The 19350-nt window shown below is 32.3% G+C and overlaps 1 protein-coding gene across 1 annotated transcript in view; it reads left to right on the forward strand.

Moving 5' to 3' along the window:
* Nucleotides 1-19350, forward strand: part of LOC130900569 (nephrin-like) — a 288962-nt gene that overhangs the window by 77102 nt on the left and 192510 nt on the right. The gene's annotated exons all lie outside the window — the stretch shown is intronic.

Below are 19350 nucleotides of genomic sequence, written 5' to 3' on the forward strand. Positions count from 1 at the left end.
ATATTATAAATCTACGAGAATATAATTTCCGCGTTATTTTTTTGTCGCGTGAATGAAGCTCTATCGATAAAAGGGATTCATTTAAAAAATTGGGACTAATGGCTTTCGTTTCTTGTAACATTTCACAAAAATCCAGTCTAATCAGTATATGATCTTGTTTTTCAAAGTTAAATAAGTATGAGCATTGAGCTATAAGAGGCCTTAGTATGAAACAAACGACAATTTGATAATCAAGTATTGCGGTTCTGGGATTCAAACATTTGTTTCATTTGAGGCCCCCGATAGCTAAGCTAAATTCTGCTTTTTGCCATGGAAAACTGTCATTCATTGATACTTATGACGATGAGTTAATAATTATTACATTTCTGAAACATTGTTATTTGTTGGATTCGATATTTTCAATCAAAATTATTTCGGCAGTGAAAAAACATCAATAACGCATCAATTGAGATGTAGAATAATCAACACTCGTAAGTGGTATCTGTGTCGTGATTATCATAAATTTATAACTAGTCTGTATATATCTGACTTATGAATATTGTATTAATGTGAATTGTAACACCTCGACGCGTAACTAATTTGATATTAATATAAATTAATGAACCTAAAAGTGAAAAATTATGATATGATTACATATGAACTAATATCATTTGATCATCTATCAAAATATGGAGTTCAGTTGATTAAAAACCATTTAACCATCAAATCCTTTTAGAGCAATTAGGATAGATATCTCGCATTGACGTTATTAACGATTATTAACAGTCGTTAATTTGTCAGTGTATGGTGGACTCCATGAATTGATTTCTACTACCGTTCAATTCAACAATTATTTCCAGGGATACGTTCGAACGATATATATCTACAGATAATAGCGTATTGGTATTGATCAAGGGTTTCTGATACAAGTTGAATTGTATACTGTCCTTTACTGCTCTAATTCTAAACGTGAAATGTGACTGTGTACTTGATGAAGGTATGAACGATTGGTCTAAAAATAAACTACACCAGATTAAACAGCGAAGAATAGGCGGGAACCGATTACCACCTAAAAGGTAAACTGATAACACAAAGGATATAAAAGAACTACGAAATAATATAGTAAAAACTGCAAAGGAAATAATAAAGAATACAAACAAAGATTAGTACGACGAAAAGTATGAAGTAATCAGAAATTCCAAAAATATGACAAAGATATTTCGATCAAAGAAGGAAATACAGCAGAGATTATGACTTATGAAAGATTATGACCAAATAATAAATTGAAAAAGACAAGATAAAACATCAAACCACTACCCTAAAACCAAAACCAAAAGGAATTGAAGATAAGAATGTTATGGTACAAAATAATCCTGGAATAATTGGGAAAATATGGAAAGAGTACTATGAACACAACAGAGGAGAATTGATAAATGACAAAGGAGGAAAAGAAAGAAGCAAAATGCACAACGAGAACTAAGGTAGAACGAGAAGAAAAAGCGCATGGATAAGATGGAGTAGATGGTGCAAAGAACGAGAACAGATAAATTAAAAACAAATGCATCAACTCATCGATACAATCTATGAACAAAACAAGATTCCAATAAACCAAAAAGGCGGTGAAGAGCCTTGTCATAACTATAGAGACATGACACTTCTTAAGGTCACAACGCCAACTGAAGAAAGCATACTGAAAGAAATACTAAAAATGGGTTCAAATCCACAATCAACGCAATTCACAGAGACCAAATAGACACGATAGAGAGCTACGCATAATCTATATAAATTTTAAAAGCGCGTTCGACTTGGTAAATAGGCAGAAGATCTAGAAACACTAGAAAATTGAACATAATATTGGAGGTTATATTATAAAACACGAAAGCCAAAGTAAGATATCTGGAAATACTAATTGAGGATATAAAAAGCCAAACAAGACGACTCGATTTCTCCAGCCCTGTTTAATATGATTTGAGAGCGTGATAAGAGAAGCAGAAATGATTAATGGAAATATTAAAACGAATCAAATACAAGCTGTAATATACGATGACGATGTAACTATATTGGCTGATACAAGAGAAGAACTAATAAAGACCCCCAAAACTAGAAACAGAACCAAGAAATCGAATTTGTGAGGAGGGAAAGAAGAGAAAAAAGAGGAATAAATCCATTGAGGACACATATTTATTTGAAACTGTAACCTCGTTTAATTATCTAAGAGTAGCAATAAAAAGGATATCGAACATTTGGAAATAATAAAAATTCCTTCAAAAGCAATAATATTAGTAAAATGTCAAAATAAAAATGTATAAAACATCGATAACAGCAGTGATTGCGTACGCCATGGAAACTGTCATAATATAAAACAAAGAGGAAAATCTGAAGATAATCGAGAGAAAAATACTGTGAACAATACTCGATCAAATATCACAGAAGATGAAGAGAGAAGATTAAAGGAAAATGAAGAATTAGAAGAAGAATTGGGGGGTGAAAACATAATGATGTATATAAACGCACAAAAACTAAATTGGGCAGGGCTCATTACCAACAAAAGTGGCAAAGAGGTAGAGGTAGATAAAAAAATATCCATAGAAACCAAATTGAAGAAGATAGCATAATACTTAAAATAGTAGACTGGAAAACAAAATGCATAAATAGAAAAGAGTGGATAAATCTAACAAACGAAGCCAACAAAAAAACTGGGAGAACAAGGGGAGTGATGCACCCCAATAAAGGCGCAGAAAGCGCCAGTCTTACTGCAAGAGAATGAACGACATAATGATGGTGATGATGATGGTATAACCACAACGTGCTTATGAAAGTACAAATCTGTTAACAGTGCAGAGCTCGAATTTTTGAACCGTTGGCGTCAGACCAACCACGTTTTGATGATTAATTTATCATCTTTTCTGTTTTGCAAACTCTTTATTCTACTAATTGTTTTACTTTGAATCACGGTTCTATATTCACTCCATTTGCCATTGCATGCTTGGATTCTCTGAATTCTCTCGTTCTTTGTGTCAATATTACTAATCATTGTTCCTATATACTTAAAGGCCATGTATAGTTGATGTTTTTAGGTTTTCCTTTCAATTTGTAACCTGTGTAATGTTTTTGGACTTTTACGCTTATGTTACAGATATAATCCATCATTCTTGTAAGCTCTAAGAAGTACTTCATTTATTTTTTATTTATGTTTTTACCTTTCAGCCGTTCTACATTGTAGAACGAGAACGGCTTTTGTTAAAATTGGATTTTGCTAATAGACGAAATCAAAGATGATATTAAACAATTTCAGAATGTCCCAACGCTGGTTTTATTCGTTTCCTTAGAACATAATTAATATTTAATTAGCTCGATAGCAAACAAGGTTGACCTACTAGCACTAAATTGAACATTAGCAGTCCCGTGTTATATTCAGGTCGACGTATGTATATATATATATATATATATATATATGTATATATATATATATATATATATATATATATACATAAATATTAACTACATTCTCAATGCTGTCTCTACACCTCGAGCTTTAATATACCCTTTGGCTGTTCGACAGCTGTAATTTTGAATGTAAAGGAGAACGGAGTCAACATGCTAGCGTCACCAAATTTGATAAATCATAATTAACGTACGATTATAAATTTTGAGTTTAATTATCGATAAACAATTGGAGATTAGTGAGAATACAGTCTTTCTCATATTATTGAGCCGATTACTTAATTCCTAAATTAAATGCTTCTAAAACTATAACCAAAATGTTTGATTTCTTCGTGTATGTTAGAAGTTTCAAGACTCATTTTTCACCTTATTTTATATTGGTTTAGTCATGACCCCAACAAGGGTGCGGTTGGTGCAACTTTGGTCACAGGGACCGGGCCCGCGAGGCGCCCGCGCCTAGCCCCCTTTTAATTTATTTTTTCAATTTATCGCAGAATATTTTACCGTGGATCCTAGATAAAAATTCAAATAGTCAATTATGACAATGTCAAAGTTTTGTAAATTATTGTAAATTCTAGGTTAGTTACTATTTAATTAGGTGCGCACTGCATACCGATAGCAGGCGAACATAAAAGGAGGGGGGCAAGCCTGTTCCTAGTTACAGGGCCTGCAATCAAATGTAGAGTAGGGTTGCCAACCTTCAAAAAACCAGAATTTGAAGTTAGAAAAACCAGGACAATTCAGCTTAAAAACAGGATTGCAATAGTTAAATAAATATCTAGTGAAATAAAATTCACTTTAGTTTGTATCAAATTTTTGAAGCTTAGGTAAGTTATAGTCTATAACTATTAGATATTAGATACTATAACATATAGTTACAACTAAATTATCTGACTGGATAGCTAGCTTTGTATGTCTAATGCAAGATTTGAGAAGAGGCGCGTGGATTTTAAACTTTGAAAACCCAGGAAGCTGCTTAAAAACTATTCAGGACGTCCCAGGACACTAAAAAAACAAGGACATGTCCTGGGAAAACAGGACGGTTGGTAACCTTAATGTCGAGGCCATGGGTTTAGTTTAATCTTCTTGTGGCGTTGTATAGCTCCTCTATTAAGGTGATATCAGACGGTTCACTTTTCGGTTCTTTCGGATGAATGATCACTCAAGTGAATGTTTTCTTTTTCTTTTCATTTAACGCTCACAAGACACACATAAAATGACAAAAAAGGAACTTTATTCGCTCATTTCCTCGAATATTCAAACGAACTCGAGTGAACGTTCTCTTCGTGTTCATACTTTCCATTTTTCGTTCATTCGGAGTGCGAGTGATTGATGCCGAATGACGAAATCCAACATCGTTGGATTGGTTCACTGATAAATTCATTTATCACTTTTGATTCATTTAATACCTAGACGTTTCATTCTTAATGAAAGATGCTGAATGAAAGACGGAAATGAATAAACAGTGAACCGTCTAATATCACTTTCACCTGTTTCGTCCTTGATGAACTTGAGGCGTGAATAATATTTTTGTCTTCCATCAAAATTTCCCCTTTTTTTTTCCAATTTTCGACACTTTGTCATAAGCAAACATTGTTGGTGTATCGATCGTGACAATTGTCGAAGTATTTTTTTTCCATTTCGATAGAAATCCAAAACATTTGAACACATCAACCGCTTCTTCAGGTGTAGAAAAACGTTAACCTCGTGATTTATTTTTGATCTGATAGATTAAAAAAAAATAGTTGAGTCCTAAACAAGGTCTGTAGGCTGAATAAACTATCAATTCAATGTTTTAACGGTTCAAAAAGTTTTAGTAAATGTGAAAGCTCGCATTGTCTTGGTGAAGAATGAGATTTCTATGATATTTTCGAACACTTCCAGCAAACATTCAGAATTGACTGTCACTCTAAAGTTTCGTAGTCATATACACCCATATGGGATTTTACGATGGGCCCAGTATAGGTCCAGACCTGTATCAAGTATATACAACTCTGGCCATAGCCGTTATTGGTCTAGACTCGATGGGACTTGTCTTTTATAAATAAAAATATTTTATTCATAGAAAAATATTACTTTTAATGTTGAGATATATATTATGGATAATACATTAAAACAAAACTATATAGTTTTTCAGACTTCTGTCAATCCTGGCTAACTATAAGATGGCTTGGATGGCTATAGAATGGCCGGGGCTAAGTTACCCAGACTTCAACCAGGCTTGGGCCATTATTGGTTTGCCAAGGCGGGGTTTCCCAGCGTTGGACCAAACTAAGGCCCGTGGTTAAAGTCTGGGGGCTCCTACATGGGCATATATGCATGATTCGTCGCTTATCACGGTCTCATAGACACCTTTTGAGTTTTTTAGCAATTAATTCGAGCAATTTTTGAGCGATTGTCAAATTATGCGGCAAGAATTTTTCACAGCCACATGTGCATGCAATATGTATGCGAGTGGAACTGATGCCTCAGTACGCCTCCAACGGTTTGTCACATCACGATTTTGCAATATCACTTTACGCACATTATCGATGTTTTATGGCACAACAGCCAACAGATTTCGGACGAACTTCTCGGAATTCGTCCTGTAGTGACCACGATTGATTCCACCTGCCAAAACACGGTGATTGGAGAAGACGAAGCGAGTTGATTGTTAATCCACATCGAAAATCGTATGAAAACACATTCTGAGTACATTTGCTATTAAGCTTTGTGATATTCCCATATACCAAAACTTGTGCAGCAACCTTCTTGTAACCATTTTCTTTTCCTGATTGTTCTTCAAAACTTTCTGCTCATTTGTTTAATATTCCATTTTCTTCGGTTACTATATATATAATATTCTACTAATCAAAAGAGTATCCAAAAACAATTATTTTATTTCTTGGTTTCGCATTTTGGTCGTGCATTTTTTTTTTGGTTTCAAAAATATGAAACAATGGATTTTAAAATAACGTCATAACGCCTCTGTAGTCAAATAATTCCTCTACTTAATCATTTCAATATCAAATACTGAGCTATTAATTAAAAGTTGTGTACTCACTCATAAAACAGATGATTGATAATACCAAAACGTTCCGGATGGCCGGAAAAAATACACAATTATAATTTGAATTCTCTCTTGTATAGCGAACTTAATCTCTCCGTTGATAGCCTTTTAGGAGGAAAAATTAAAGGTCATTTAGCCAGAAATAATGGCCGCCTTTCCCGCTCTCATGTTAATTAAATATACCCCATTATTTGATTAAAAAGAAAAGTATCCGACAAAAGTCGTTGTTTTCAAGTTGCCCATTATTTTAGTTAAATTAGGATCATTTAGTGATAATGAGGACTCAACTATGCTTGAATGTCATATTATAAGTGCTGCTTAACTTCACAACCTCCTTTTTTTTATAAATGTAAAGATTTCATTTACATTATTTTCTCGTGGTATAATTCTTTATTTTTAGTACTCTCTTTTAATCACTGTCTAGCATTCTCAATTATGTAAAATCCAATACTAAAAATGCTTCTCGCAAATTATGCCGTATCTTTTCGGAAAAAAATTTTCAAAAATACATCTGAAGAAAATGGTAGTCCGTAGATGGCGGAGTAGTACCCAGGACAGGAAAAAATGAAGAAAAATAACGGAAAAATCCAAAAAATGCGATGAACCACAATAAACAAGCGGTTACTATTCCTATGGGGATATATATTATATATTATGAAGGCAAATTAATGGAAATCAAAATTTTTCATTCAACTTCAAAGAAAATTAAATCACAATATTAAATTGGGAAATGGAATCTTGATAGGTAATAAATTAAACATCTGTTTTTATACCCTCTTTTGATAATGTAAATTGCCTTTTAATTAACAGTCAGAATATGTGATTGGGGTCGTTAATGTTTTAACGGAGTGAGTAATCATCCTAATATAGGCATATTGGAATAGCTTTTAATCGCTTTTCATTTTGTGTACTTTCGAATCAAAGAAAAAATGTCAACGTTGAAAACTGGTCAAAAAAATGTTGAAACCATACAACAAAATACGATACTAGCGTTGATAATCATAGTGAGTTGTTATCCTTTGCTTTGTGGGAAAGTCGCTTCTCTAATTTAACAAAGTTAATCGGAAACCATTTTGAAATAACAATTTGCGTAATGCAGTTTCAAAAATAATCGATATGTCTGTGAATTTAAGGTATTGATAATCATTATGAACCTCACCGGACACAAAATTTATTGATAGGGAAAGTAATGACCTTTAATTTGGAGAAATTAAGAGGTACCTTCAATAATGATTCATCTGACAGAATTACTTGAGTTGATGGAAACGTTTCTCCTGATTTTTTGTTTATTATTGGATTCTTCGAACTTCAATTACTTGATTCTGTAGGGAGTCCCTTATCTAAGATATTTCCCATTTATCTTTTATTTCCAATTTTTCGGATCACTCTTATTTCAAACTTTCTTTCACATAATCTGCCAACATCCATGTTTCACTACCAAATGTGGGTGCGGCTTAGAAATTTCTTCTTCAGTAGTCTAAGATTTGCATGGTAGATCTCAATCCAGCTTGTATTGGCTCCTCAAAGGTTTTAATTCCTTAAATGTTCTGTTTCCATTGCATGTCTACTGTGTTTTGATTATGAGTCCTCTCTAGATTCCGCTTGAAGAAATACTAGCTATCAAACCAGAATGTTGGACAAGGAGATGCTATTTTTTCTATTCTATTCAATCAAATATATATATATATAAATACCTGCAATATGCAGATAATTAATCATTGATACAGATAAAACAAAAGAAATGTAAGAGATGATTTAAGAATCAAACTATGAAGAAACGAAAATAAGATCGCTAACTAACTACAGTGAAACAAAACTCATCACCAAAAACCAGGCCAAATAAAGATCATTAAATTGACGAATGAAAAAAAAAATATAACATGAACGTCAATCGGAAAACAATTACCTATCAAGACATTTGTAGAAGATAAAATAGAGGAAACCGGATCCGTACCAAGAGAAATGTGATGGAATTGAATTGGAAATATCTTTACCAAAAGACGATCAATAAAATAAGATATCAATATACTGGGGACCATAGGATTACAAGACGAAAGGAGGTAGACCAAAACATTCAACTAGACGATTTAGGAATGCTCGCTGAGTCAAAATAGACGCATTTCTCCCAAAATAGAGAATTGTGGACGTGGGAGAGGGAGACCTTTGTTTGAAAATGAACGTATGAGGCGGATTTGATAGATAAATGAAGCGAACATGTTGTAATAACTTCAATTGAATGAGTAAAATCTATGTATATTTCAAAATATCATGTTTGACCTGCATATCGTCTATTAATGAGCTAGGAAGCAATGAACTGTATTTGAATTGAATCATTTACAAAGATTATTTAAGGAGAAGTTCAACACACAAAAATTGGTGATATAGATGGAAAGAAGTCGAATAGATTAAGTTACAGAAGCTGAGGGAAATTGTTGTTTATGTTTAATTATTATTAGTTGTCGAAAGAGCGAAAATATTTTATTATTATTTTTTCCATTGATGCACTATCAAAATTTGAAATTTTCCGAATGTCTGATTTCTACTCGATCCATATCCACGTAGTCATCACAAAATTGAATTACATGTAACATAAAAACAACCATTTTCATCAGCAACCAATATTCTCCACTCAAATATATGAAATACATTGTGCGTTCATCAACATTATTGGGATTTTCAATAGATTAAAACATTGAGAATGTTTCAATTCTATAATCAAAGAGAATCATACTATGATTTTCATTTCAATCCAAAACTATTTTATAGTGAAAGAACGCATGGATCGAAACATTGCAATGATGAATTTTCATTTTCCTATATTCGACGTTCTATGCTGGCATTTCAATAATAAGTATGTACTACCAATAAATTTGTAAATTTGTGTTCAAAATGTCAATTATACACTTCATACTATTATTTACAAGAAGAATGGGATAAGGGTGATTCCGTTCTAACTGTGATTTTTTGTATTCAAAATTTCAAGATTTTAAAATTTAACTTTTCTAACTTTTTTATGCATATTATTCATCTATTTTACTGTAAAAATAAAACTCTAAGAGGAATTCACTACAACTTCAAAGTATCACGAGCAAGACACAAATGTCGGATTTTGAGTTCCACGGTACTGACTCATTTATCCACGGTACTGACATGGTAACTTAAGATATTAAACAACAAGTGCATCAATTTTCCTCAGTTTGATCATAAACATTAGAATTTATAAGGTAATTAGTTTAAATCATTTGTTACGACAAAAAAAATTAATAATTTATCGGTAAATTCTAGGAATGGACATGACACGGTACTGACATGGTAACTTAAGATATTAAACAACAAGTGCATCAATTTTCCTCAGTTTGATCATAAACATTAGAATTTATAAGGTAATTAGTTTAAATCATTTGTTACGACAAAAAAAATTAATAATTTATCGGTAAATTCTAGGAATGGACATAACACGGTACTGACATTCAAGTGATGTAGTATAAGTTTTCTTTAAGTGGCAAGTTATATTGTATAAAAATAATGTTTAAATATCTCAAGAATTATTCAATTAACACAAAATTTTTATTAATTGATTATTAATTAATGACTAGTACAAAAAAACAATACAGGACATTGAATATCACAGTTAGAACGGAATCACCCATAAATAGAAAACGAGTAGAGAGAAATACGAGATAAAAGAGAGATCAATTCCAAGAAGCAATGAGATTAATGGAAAAAACATTCAAAAGAAAAAAGCGGCTATTCCTTAAAGATCAGGTCACGGAGATGGTGCAAAAATACCAAGATAATAATGAAAAAAATGTGTACCATCATATTACGAAACAATACGAAGCTTTCAATCTTCAGTATACCTCAATGAGATACCAAAATGGCAATTTTGTTTCAATAATATTTGAAGAGAATATTTTCGAGTCGAAAAATACAAAAGGTGCAGTAAGAACTGAGAAATAAATATAAACAGTAGTTGGAATTACCATTGCAGCAATTTAGTAAGATATTTGAAGGAAATAAAAACAATTAATCATCTGGATTGGATAAAATAGTAGATTCAACATTTTTATGGACCGTCCCCCAATGTTTAAAGCCCATCCATCAATCCCACTCCATTTAGAAAGTCCAGAATGTGGAATAGCTATAGCTGTAAGAGATCTTCTTCTATTTTATACGCCCCCAGGTGTAGTACTCTGGAGTTTTGTAGTGTTTTACACTTCGACAGAATGTGGGTAGAGGTCTCGTCCTCCGTGCAACAAAATGTGCATGCAGCATTATCTACTAAATCTAGCGTATTCAGGTATCCATAGAAGGAATAGTGCTCTGATAGAACTTCTGTTAGTATTAGTAGATTGTTCCTAATTAGGTTTAGATCTTCTCTGCTTATAATTCTCTCCCAGGAGAGTCTCTAACTGTTTCGGTCCCTACAAGCTGTTCCAATAATTGGTTTCGTACCACAAAGGAAAGTTAAGAAAGGATTGAATCTCCTAATCACTGCTCCATAAAAAAATGCATGATTGATGCAACAAACAAAACAGTATGGCTGACTGAAATTTATTCTAGATGTACTAAATATGGGATTGAGTAAAAAATTATAAGAAGAATTGAGAATCAAGACATCTGTAGCTTAACAATAATTAAAATAGATCATCACATTTCGAAAAAAATTCCAAAAAATAATAAAAAACTGACTTTTAAGTAATTAAAATCACTGAAATCAAAACCACAAGATTAGATAGGGTATACGGTGGTAAAAATTGTGTACCTTTCTCATAAAGCTTCTTCTAGTTGAGAAAAACGAGTGAATAAATTTATTATGATTACATGTTCGTAGAAAATTGTAATATTTGAGAAGCTAAATAAATCTGAAAACGATGTCGGGTTTAAATTTTAAATTATTGTGCATGCAAACACATGAATTTTGCAATTAATCGTCTACAGCACTCGAATTAGCGCCGAAATAAATTATTAATTGTGAAGTATTTTTTATCTGCTCTTCTTGCAACGCACCTATTGGTTACTTACGTCACCAGCGCCGATCTAGTTTCGCCGGACAAGCTACAGCAGTATCTACAACACGTTTTAGGATCGATGAAAGTTCGTTATAAAAATTATATTGTACCAAAGCAACACCACTATTACTGCACCAAATAAAGTGTTTTTTAGAATCTCGAAGGGAGAAAAAATTGGTGTATTGTAATTGAAAAGGACAGAAAAAGGAATACTGCTATAAATACAAGTAATCGGTTTTGTTGGTGAAATCATTTCGAGGTAAATAGGTACTATCATTTTTGAAATAGCATATTTTCTAATCTAATCAACACACAAAATGAAAGTCGAACTTGCTCCAAATTCAATTAGTGATATATTTTTCAAACTTTAACACTTGGTATCTCAAAATAAGGAAATTCCGTTAACAAAAATCTTGTTTTTTCTCCATGCCGCGGATTTTAACGGTCATAAAATCGTAATTTGAGGTAAAATAAGTAGCCATTGCGAGGAAATATATTTTAAGACAAGCTATCTAGAAAAACATGAAAAAACCCATGCTTCATTTCCACCAAAAAATCATCTCTTTGTCGCTGTCTTGCACAATTGGCGCTGATGACGTATTACCTATATGAAACTGATCTAGGATCCACAGTCGTAGCCTTTGTTAGCTTATTGATACTAATCCTATTTATTTTCGTAGAAAAACAATCTCCTTATTCCAAATTTTAAGTCCATTGTTGTATATTGAATTACTATGGTCATAGAAGTGAACGTGCAAAGATTTATAAAAGCACGTATTTGATTTATCGGATTTAACAGATTACGTCGAATATTGGAGAATATAAATATCAATTGCAAGTCTAATTTGGGGAGAAGATTCTGATGGTGGATTATATTTTGGTGACAGAATTATTTGTTCTTTTTTCAGCGATGAAAAATGTTTACTAATTCGTCATAAATAAAGCCCCTCCGCTCCTTCAACTGATGAAACATCACATCAGAAATTATCCCCATATGTTTGTAATTCTATCGATATCATGATTTTTACTTACTTACTTCTATAGATATCTTGAAACACATGTTCTTTGATAAACAGGGAAAAAAATTCATCTCTTTGGAAAGCTTTTCCTTTACGCGTGAACAGTATATAAAAATGGCACTTTGGGAGTGTTCGGGAGTTTTATCTTTTTTCGCCTGTAACATTTAGAAGTAACAAAAGATTATTAATCAGCATTTTTGTCACCATACTCCACTGAAAAGAATTTTGTTCGCTTTTTTCCACAAAATCACTCATCCCCGATTTCTAAACAAAAACTCAACCTTTTGGAAGCGAGAGCTTTTGAAAATCCGCCATTGTCTACGATGAAAATCCTGATATAAAAACAATGATAGTTTGTATTTGGCACATAATTACATAAATTAGTAACAAAGAAAAAATTTCAGATTTTCATGTAATGTTGACAGTGAAAACTGAGTGATAAAAACTCAATTTCTGCTTTGGAAAGCGATTTTGATCAATATGTTTACTAGAGGATTTCCGCCATATCAATTCAAGACATTTATAGCACGCCACTCACAGATTTTCTAGATGAAACCAACTTCTTGCTTATTAAGATCGTATAGTATAGTATTAACATCGTTGCCTATTTATACAGGGTTCGGCAATATTGATGGAACACCTATATTTCGGCATAATCATGCATTTCGTATAATATGTGATGATGTTCGCAGATTTTCCGTTTATCTCCATTTATTTTGATATACAGGATGTTTCAGGACTTGATTCGTAAATGAGTAGATGACGTGAACTAATGCTGTGACATGGAAAAAATTCTAGACCGCTAAAGCTGCGAAATCAGAACTTATATTCAAGTATATTTTCTAAATTATATATGCGAACATTATGAATGTCCGATGGATGACTACGTATGTTCTTGAAGTGTGTCTGACGGAATAAATAATTCAAAACTACTATCTGAAGAACAGGGGTGTCTCTTGCCCAATGGTTAACAATCTCTAGCTTTCACAAGGTCAATATGTACAATAGAAAAACAACAAAAATCAATTTCATTGGTAAAATTGCGCCAATGAACTGACCAGTCAGATCAACATATCTCTCGCTTTCCCTTTTCGTTTTGTGAGCACATTTAGAATAAAAATAAAATGTCACGTGGCCTGCAGATCTCGCTGAAACCGGATGTGTACTCAAAAGTAAGAAAAGCCAAAGGTTCAATGAAAGTTAATTGAGGAAATATTTATAACGTTGAAGTATACTGTGTTATTTACTTTCAATTTTCAATTACACAAATTTCTTTCTCTATGTTTTGCGAACGATCACACACTCATCACTGTATGAAAAACAAAAATTGAAAGAAAAATCTACTCATAAACCTACGTTAACGAATTAACAAGTTTTTTTTCAACTCCAATTTGTTTTGTTGTAGTGGAATCTGATTTATTCGACTCAATTTATGAAAATTTCCAAGCAACAAAGTTGTAACACCCTGTTCCATGTTCTATCGACATTATGTTGCCTTAACTAATAGGTTAACTATTTATCTTACGCCCTAACTTCTATGAATACAGAAGATAATTATTCAAGCAACAACTTCTAACAAATACAACCAACATTCCTAAGATGACATTAGCACAGAAATTGTTGTCTCAATTACAAGAAATGCAGTCAAATTGATTCGATAGTACGTTATTCATATGATTCAAAATGATATATTGCATTAATCTCAATTTTCAACGTGTTTATCTAAATATATTTCGAAGGGAAACTTGATATTATTATTATAAGTAAAAATTTGTTATTCACTGTACTATTTTAGGCCGGTGTTTTGCGTGCGGGGCATCATCATCATCATCATCATCTATCAGCCATCTTCCATCCACTGCTGGATATAGGCCTCCTCTAGTTTAAACCATCTATCTCTATCTTGAGCTGTATGTATCCAATTTCCTACAATTTTCTTTACATCGTCACTCCATCTTGTTGGCGGCCTGCCTCTACTTCTCTTATCCATTCTTGGCCTCCACTCCAATATTCTGCAATGCGTGCGGGGCATTATCCACAAATTCAATACGTTCACAATAACTCTGTCCCCGGCATATAGTTGTGATTGCCAGAATCTTTCGGTTGAAATATCCCTGAGAACAAGCTGAAAAACAGGGTTTCAGGAATCTATCGGGGTTATAGCTTTCGACAAGGTGACACAGCTGACATTGATTATAATTCATATTTGTTGGAGTTCTCTAATCCACGATGATATTTGGATCTCAAATTTGGAATTTCACAACCAAATCATGTGATTAGTGAACCATGTAGATGTCTGCAACCATTGTTTGTGGATATCTCCTGCTTTGACAAAGATTTTTCGGCAAACAATTACTGTAGAAGTTTTTGTTATCTTTGATAATATTATCGGCTATTTCATGTAACGACGAGGTTCTTGGATATCATGAACGTTCAATAGCCATACTTGTTTTGTACAAACTGCAGGGAGTGGAACTTGAGTTTGGTTGTTGGTTGTTTGGTCTAGAGAGTTTACTGAGTTTGTAAACTGGAGGGTGAATTCTGTATTGCAATTTTTGTACTTGTACCCTGGGTGATTTGGAGTAGTACTTGGAAAAATGATTTGTACATCAATATGAGTAACAGAGAATTTTGTTTTTGAAACATACAAAACAAGTGTCGTCAACGTAAATAGTTGTTAGTATCTATTGGGAAGTAGATGGATGGGATAAAGTGCCGCCAAACTAACAAAACTTACTTTTGGGTTCTCATTTTTGTAAAATTAGAAGTGATTAATAATAACCTACTATTAGAAACTGATGTGCTTTATGAATATCAAATATCGTTTCTTCTATTCCAGATGAGGCTTTATAAATGGTAGTTTAAAGACTGTTTCATATCAAAAATATATTTCTTCTATTACATGCTTCCTAATTACCCAATAAACGTTCAAATATAAATTGTTTTTATACTGGAAACCTTCTTTAATGACAAATTATTATTTGAGCAATCGTACTGTGACTGCCTCTGAACCCGTACTGGTTTTGCTTTTGATAATATGTATGATATTGGCAATTTTGAACATATCGGGGTAGTGTCCTGTCTTGACAACGTACTTCGAGCTGCACCAAAGCTTTTACCTAACGAAAGTGTCAGGCAATTTTCCATAAGAATATAATTCCTAGTATTACTTCACTTGAGAATGATGTCCGATTTTGATTTTTATATTCTTTAATTCTGTTATTTATTGTGAGTCTTTTATCGTGTTTTTCTTTGAGGAATCGAAATTTTCCAATTTATTGTTCCTTTATTTGCAGAATTAATTTCTATATTCACTCCGTATAGTCTCTATTTTTAAATTTCCCTCATTTCTGTTCAAATATTGTTGTCTCGATGTTTATATACAGGATAATATAGTTTTGCTTCATTCTTTGGTAATCATTTCCAGTATTATATTATTTGAAATTAATATACTGTTTCAACATCTTCATTTATCTTATTTCAACAATTTTCTGCGAATACCGTCTGGAACGTTGAAGATAAAACAGTTTTGAAATTTGTTTCGTCAAGGAAAATGCTAATTTTCTTTGAGAAATAAGTTAGTTAAATATTTAATCTACCTAACACAGTAAACTGTGACCTTTGTCGGAAATTCTAAAGTAAACAATTAAGGAAGAAAATCCAATTCCGGAAACATAGGATTTCTTAAATCATGAATCTTGTTTACCAACCAAATTATTTTGGCGAAAGATAAGAGCCACGCTAGAGTCGGAAAGTGACTCGACTCCAAAAACTGGGAATTCAGTTGAGGGCTGCAACCATAGATAAGTCCCAGTTTCATCTTCAATATATAAAAATCTAATTTCTAATTCATATTTCATCTTCCTTAGCAATAGACTTCCTCAAGATGTAGTATTCGAATTCAGTTAAATAGCTGGTACTAAAATGGGGTAAATAATTGATATTAAATTGGACGTCACCAGCAAACTTAAAACATGAAAATGATAAGAATATAAAACACAATTTTGTGTTAAGAAGGATTGTTTGCGAGATAAAAATACTTAGGAAAGGGGTCTCGTTGAATGAGTGCTGCCACTACAAACCTTCCAGTCATAACAAACGTAAAATTACTAGAGTTGGTGTGAAGCGATTTTGCAATGTGGGAACTAATAAAAAAATTCTTATGGATGTTAATTCAATTCAAAGAAAATATATTCGTTCACTTTGTATAGTCATATTTGCCCGTAGATTAGAATTGTGAAACGTTTTTTCTTCTATAGAAAATTCCTCGTACTATCACTTCTCTTGAAACTGCCTTCAATAAAACGTTAACTGAGATGACGAGACGTGAATTGAAAGCACCCTAAAAAGAGAAACTAACGATGTAAATCACCTATTAAGCAAAGGAGGGTCAAAAGTAAAATTTTCATCAAGCACGAATAAATTTGTTTTTGAATGATGAATAATTTGAATGAGGTTTTGAATTGGAGTGCTATTTTCATAAATCTGAATCATTTCGTTTGAAAATAATATCGTAGATAACTTCAGCGCTGTGGCAGCTCAATAACAGTTTCGCTTAGGATGAAGCCACTTCATCTTAAATAAGCATAAAAAGAAACAGAATTGCATATTTTACAGTAGAAGCAAACATAAATTGAAACACCAAAGACTTTTAGATTCTGTCAAAATCTACGTTGATACAGAAAGTGTTAACTCCTCAGCCCAACTGATATATGTTTATAAGATTTCCGTCCAGTCTTTGTCAATACTCTAATTCGAGAAAAAAAATTGGTAACGCACCTGGCGCCATGAATCAAAAATCTAAGGACTAATTTCCTTGCTTACTATTTTCAATCGACATTTCTTCAAACTATTTTTCTTGTTTTTTTTGTATATTTATTTTGCGTTTTTTAATTTCAAATTTTGTTACAGAAAGGATGTTTTCCTTTATAATAAACTAATTATGAATGTATTTGAGAATAAATAAACCAAATTCTGAGAAGAAGCATGATTTCTTCTTCTTATAATAACATCTAAACCAACTAAATTAATGATACCTTAAACAACAAAATATTATGACCATTGGTAGGACAGGGCAAGGCGTTCGAGAAAAAAGACGTTCAACATTTTTTTTAATCAAATTTTACGACTTGAAACATACATCTCGTCGAAACTTATATCGTCCGTAGCGGTGTAGTTGTCGAAGAATCATATTTTTTGAGGCATGAAATTTCTTTCAAGCACTATCCAGTATTTTTATAACTGTCACTATCTCAATCATGCACTTTAATTGCAATTTCATCAATTAACAAAATAAAAATGACGATTGAACAACCATCATGAATCATTGTTAGGCCAATAAAGATAATAAGGTACTTAGCTCTGCAACTAGGTTTGATTTTCAGATGACGTATGCATTTGGAATCACTAATTAATGAAGTAGTCAGCTATATCAATTACCATCATAGTGGATGATTAGTTAACTTCATGCTATATTCCAAATATAGGTTATGTACGTTATAATAACTTATGGTATATACCTGTTCGTGAAATATTTACATTGAGACAAATAATAGAGAAAAAATAAGATTAAATCAAAAAGTATACCTCGGTTTTATACACATCCAAAAGGAATTTGACAGCGTCCGAAGATACCTGATATGGAATAGTTTACAACGAATAGGAATTGGAGGAATATTAATATGCAATCCAAGGATTTTACCACTAACAAATCAATATCTTGACGGTCTTTTTATATAGTAGCGAAAGTTAAAAACAAATTTCAAGCTGTTGAATTGAAGTACTCACATAGAGTCAAAGGTGTCAGTAGAGAAATTCGATGAAAAGACGAAGCGATAAGAAAAGACTTGAATGTAGAACCTGTGTAGACAATAATTGGAAAACAACAGCTTAGATGGTTTGGACACTTTTGTAGAATGGAAGCAATAGAATGACAAAAGGGATTTGGCAAGCTACAGAAATGGAAGAGGACGTTCGAGGAGTTATATGGGAAGATTCAATTGCCAAGGAGAAGAATTATCATAGAAAATTTGTGTATGAAAGAAAAAATAGATGCACTCGACATCCACAAAGGGTCTACGATTTTGAATTCTTCAAAGAATAAGTTTACAATGAATGAGCTGCAATATGAAACAAAATAATATAGAATACTTCAGCTAAATTAAGTGCCCAAAATTCAGATTATAAAATCTACATTTTTGTTGAATATTAAGAATAAGTTTCATAATGATTATATTAACGTTAACCTCCGATTCTCATTGAGCATATAGAAAAATTTGAAGGTATAAGACTTGAATTGTTGCAGACCATTCTATTGGTACTCATTTACTAAGTAATTTTTTGTTAACTACTGTATGACGGTTGGTGGATGAGAATATTGTGAAAAATTTATTTACTTTTAACATATGATTAATCAAAAACGTGTAATTTAAGTCATTTAATTAGAAACGCGATCCTAACATAAATAACAAAACTTTGTAACGAAGCAATCGATTGAACGATGTCAAGGTACATTTCTGTTATCTGAAAAAGCATACAGCTACTTTTTTACCTAATCCAGTCATTATCAGTGACAGATAATTAAATAAATTGAATAGTTTATTTGAGTTCAGTTGGAATAGAAGTCACACTTAAATTCATTAAGCTGCCAGTATTCTAAAATTGGAGGATAGTGGAACTGAAAGGGTTGATGATTATGGGATAATGAGAATTTTTGAGTGAATACTTACCTGATAACTTGATATTGATAAACAACAACGTCTTTGGATTCACAGGAATACGTTCTGGGAATTTGTGGAAATAACAACAATTTGTTTGGTAAAAAATTCAAATGATGTAGTACATGATT

This window comes from Diorhabda carinulata, chromosome X (genome assembly GCF_026250575.1).
Source record: "Diorhabda carinulata isolate Delta chromosome X, icDioCari1.1, whole genome shotgun sequence".
Classification (NCBI taxonomy): Eukaryota; Metazoa; Arthropoda; class Insecta; order Coleoptera; family Chrysomelidae; genus Diorhabda; species Diorhabda carinulata.